Below are 4802 nucleotides of genomic sequence, written 5' to 3'. Positions count from 1 at the left end.
CAAATCAAAGCAATGCTTCAGAAGGGTTCTCTCTTATCCACGTTACCCAGATGTCGGTGTGGGTCACCTTGCCCTTAAGAAGTATGACGCCCTTCCAAGATTTGTTCAGTCTGTAAGGGGTTCAGTGTCAGTTACATCTGGCTCTGGTTTCTGGCATCTGCCAGCGTTGTCCAATCTGTATCTTGCAGCTAGGTCATTATCTCTTCCCTGTACAACCCCTTTCCCTGGATTTCCTCCCTCCCAAATACGACTCATAAGTAAAGCTGTGTGTGTCACCTAGAGATAAAGTGACAATGGTCAAAGGATATAGAACAATCTAGCTGTTAATTTCAAACTGTATTAGACCACCCTGTTCTTTAAAACCTTCCTGGCCATTTGTCCTAACTTACATTCCAGCCAGATAGCGTTTTATCTGGATTTTACTTCATTCTCTCTTATGTTTTACCCAACTTAACTTACAGATGCCTTGGACAGATTGATTTAGTTTTCTCATTGTCAGGAGTATATAATCCCTATTCTCAGAGTCATCTTTCTTTATCTACATATTTCATCATGATATTTTCCTTAAATGAGTACTCTTTCCCTAAAATGAACTCTGGTGCCAACTGACAGCATTTGGACCCATCAGTCCTTCTCATGCATCTATGCTCAGTTGCTTCAGTCATGTTTGATTCTTTGTGACTCCATGGACCATAACCCGCCAGGCTCCTCTGGGATTCTCCAGGCAAGAATAATAGAGTTGGTTGCCATGCTCTCCTCCAGGGGATTTTCCCGACTCAGGGATCAAACCTCTGTTTCTTACATCTCCTTCATTGGCAGGTAGGTTCTTGGTTCTCTCCCAACAGGGCCACCTGGGAAGCCTACTTATTCTCATGAGAGACATGAAGTTAAATCAACCTTATTTTGTGGTTAAATAGTTATTTTTTCGGTCTGTGACTTCACAGCTTATATTTTAGGAAAATTCTATAAATGTCCTAGATTCTTTTAAAAATTAGAATAGAATCCACTGAAATATATTAAACTCTCAAATTGCTATTGCACTGTCTTAATATTATTACTTTTCTTTCATGTACAATCATGCTTGTCAACTCCTCTTGCTGCCTGTATTCTCTGAAGGATCATTTTTATGAGTGATAGAAGGTCTTCAAGATCTTAACCTTGAGTGCCCCTGTAGCCTCAGACTTAGCTTTTCTATGTCTCTCATGTCCCAGGAATATTGCTGTGTACCTCATCTGTTACTAACCACTAGCTCGCCTTTTCCATTCCCTTATGTCCACTTTGCTCACCTCTTCATCAAGCCTTAACTTCATCAATTTATTGAAATGCATTTAGCACGACCTCAAAATTTCCTGCTCCTTAAAACACTAGAAACATATTCTGTTTATTACCTCCCTTGTCTCCTGTAGTAGTGGCTAGTATAAAATATCCTTCAGCAAATATTTGTTATATCGAAAGAAATATAAAAAGCATTTTATTCCAGTGCTAAAAAATACTTTCAGTTCAGTTCATTTCAGTTCAGTTCAATTGCTCAGCCGTGTCCGACTCTTTGCGACCCCGTGAATCACAGCACACCAGGCCTCCCTGTCCATCACCATCTCCCGGAGTTCACTCAGACTCACGTCCATCGAGTGGGTGACGCCATCCAGCCATCTCATCCTCTGTCGTCCCCTTCTCCTCCTGCCCCCAATCCCTCCCAGCATCAGAGTCTTTTCCGATGAGTCAACTCTTCGCATGAGGTGGCCACAGTACTGGAGTTTTAGGTTTAGCATCATTCCTTCCAAAGAACATCCAGGGCTGATCTCCTTTAGAATGGACTGGTTGGATCTCCTTTCAGAACAAGGGACTCTCAAGAGTCTTCTCCAACACCACAGTTCAAAAGCATCAATTCTTCAAGTATCAGTTTTTAACTTCTGGAAGAATGCAATTTTTTCCCCCTTGCCTAGCAGATCCGCAGAGAATTCAAGGCCAGATCAGAGAGTTTTTGGTTACAGAATACTGTTCAGTGTAAAATCTATTTTTCACTTCTAGCCAAATTTCAGTTCAGTTCAGTTCATTTGCTCAGTTGTGTTCGACTCTTTGCAACCCCATGGACTGCAGCACGCCTGGCCTCCCTATCCATCAACAACTCCTGGAGTTTACTCAGACTCATGACCATTGAGTCAGTGATGACATCCAACCATCTCATCCTCTGTCCTCTCATTCTCCTCCCACCTTCAATATTTCCCAGCACCAGGGTCTTTTCCAGTGAGTCAGCTTTTTGCATCAGGTGGCCAAAGTATTGGAGTTTCAGCTTCAACATCAGTCCTACCAATGAACTCCCAGGCCTGATCTGCTTTAGGATGGACTGGTTGGGTCTCCTTACAGTCCAAGGGACTCTCAAGAGTCTTCTTCAACACCACACTTCAAAAGCATCAATTCTTTGGTGCTCTGCTTTCCTTATAGTCCAACTCTCACATCCATACATGACTACTGGAAAAACCATAGCTTTGGCTAGATGGACCTTTGTTGGCAAAGTAATGTCTCTGATTTTTAATATGCTGTCTAGTTTGGTCATAACTTTCCTATCAAGGAGGAAGCATCTTTTAATTTCATGGCTGCAGTCACCATCTGCAGTGATTTTGGAGCCCTCAAAAATATAGTCTGCCACTGTTTCCACTGTTTCTTCATCTATTTGCCATGAAGTGATGGGACTGGATGCCATGATCTTCGTTTTCTGAATGTTGAGCTTTAAGCCAACTTTTTCTCTCTCCTCTTTCACTTTCATCAAGAGGCTCTTTAGTTCTTCGCTTTTTGCCATAAGGGTGGTGTCATCTGCATATCTGAGGTTATTGATATTTCTCCTGGCAATCTTGATTCCAGATTGTGCTTCATCCAGCCCAGTGTTTCTTAGATGTGGTCTGCATCTAAGTTAAATAAGCAGGGTGACAATATACAGCCTTGACTTACCCCTTTCCTGATTTGGAACTAGTCTGTTGTTCCATGTCCAGTTCTAACTGTTGCTTCCTGACCTGTATGCAGATTTCTCAGGAGGTAGGTCAAATTTAAGTACTTATATAAAAATGTGAGGAGCCAACTCATTAGAAAAGACCCTGATGCTGGGAAAGATTGAAAGCAGGGGGGGCGGGGGGTCCAGGCAGCGGCGGGAGGTGGCCATGAGGAGGTGGTTTAGGAGTCCTCTGGGCAGAGAGTTCTTCTCTCTCCCCTGCCGCGGAGGCCGTGAGGGCGCCGGGACACGAGCCGCGTAACATCGCGATGGCTGCCCAAGGAGAACCCCAAGTTCAGTTCAAACTTGTTTTGGTTGGTGATGGTGGTACTGGAAAAACTACATTCATGAAGCGTCATCTGACTGGTGAATTTGAAAAGAACTACCTTGGGTGTTGAGGTCCATCCTCTTGTGTTCCATACCAACAGAGGACCTATTAAGTTCAATGTATGGGATACAGCTGGTCAGGAGAAATTTGGTGGACTGAGAGATGGTTATCATATACAAGCTCAGTGTGCCATTATAATGTTTGACGTAACATCAAGAGTTACTTACAAGAATGTGCCTAACTGGCATAGAGATCTGGTACGAGTGTGTGAGAACATCCCAATTGTGTTGTGTGGCAACAAAGTGGATATTAAGGACAGAAAGGTTAAGGCAAAGTCAATTGTCTTCCACCGAAAGAAGAATCTTCAGTACTATGACATTTCTGCCAAAAGTAACTACAACTTTGAAAAGCCCTTCCTCTGGCTTGCTAGAAAACTGATTGGAGACCCTAACTTGGAGTTTGTCGCCATGCCTGCTCTTGCCCCGCCAGAGGTGGTCATGGACCCAGCCTTGGCAGCACAGTACGAGCACGATTTAGAGGTTGCTCAGACAACTGCTCTCCCGGATGAAGATGATGACCTGTGAGAAAGTGAAGCTGGGGCCCAGCGTCAGAAGTCTAGTTTTATAGGCAACTGTCCTGTGATGTCAGTGGTGCAGCGTGTTTGCCACTTTATTATATAGCTAAGCAGAACATGTGCTTAATCTTTGGATGCTGAAGGAGATGGATGGGCTTTGGAGTGAATGTGGCAGTTTAAAAAAAATACCTTCATTTTTTGGACCTGCATATTTAGGTGTTTTGGAACACAGTTGTTTCCTCCTTGAGTTTCAAATATAAGACTGCTATAGTCACATGACAATATTGAGAGGTGGAATCTTGTTTGTTACTGTCATTCCCATTCCTTTTCGTTTAGAATCAGAATAAAGTTGTATTTCAAATATCTAAAAAAAAAAAAAAATGAAAGCAGGAGGAGGGGACAACAGAAGACAAGACGGTTGGATAGTATCACCAACTCAATGGACTTGAGTCTGAGCAAGCTTTGGGAGATGATGCAGCCTGGCATGCTGCAGTCCATGGGGTCGCAAAGAGTTGCACATGACTGAGTGACTGAACAGCAAATATGTTGTGTTCTCAATAGAACTTGAGAGATTTATTTTATTTTCCTTCTCATTTTAACTTGGCCCTCTGGAGGAAGAGGTCAGATTTAGGCTAGAATGTTAAAACTGATTTTTTAACATGTTCAAAGAATTAGTCAATTTCTTATTTTACCCCAGTGGTCTATAGGACCCTATCACTCCCGAGTTCTTTCTTGAGTTCTGTCATGTTTGATTTTGGAGGACAAAGAATTTTAGAGGGTAGATTTTTTTTTCAGCATTCTGGTGTATGTAGGAACTTTAAAATTATTACTATTTTATTAATTTTAATAAAGATTTAATAACCTTAAAAGATTTAATAACCACTGGGCTGGATGAGGCACAAGCTGGAATCAAGATT

General features: G+C 42.3%; 1 pseudogene; it reads left to right on the top strand.

Annotated features, from left to right (window-relative positions):
- The first annotated feature begins 3189 nt into the window (after positions 1-3189).
- On the top strand, positions 3190-4247 carry LOC128047611 (GTP-binding nuclear protein Ran-like; annotated as a pseudogene).
- The last annotated feature ends 555 nt before the right edge of the window (positions 4248-4802 follow it).

This window comes from Budorcas taxicolor, chromosome 5, assembly GCF_023091745.1.
Source record: "Budorcas taxicolor isolate Tak-1 chromosome 5, Takin1.1, whole genome shotgun sequence".
Lineage (NCBI taxonomy): Eukaryota > Metazoa > Chordata > Mammalia > Artiodactyla > Bovidae > Budorcas > Budorcas taxicolor.
The sequence above is the reverse complement of the archived record's forward strand: the minus strand, read 5'-3'. Positions and strand labels throughout refer to the sequence as shown.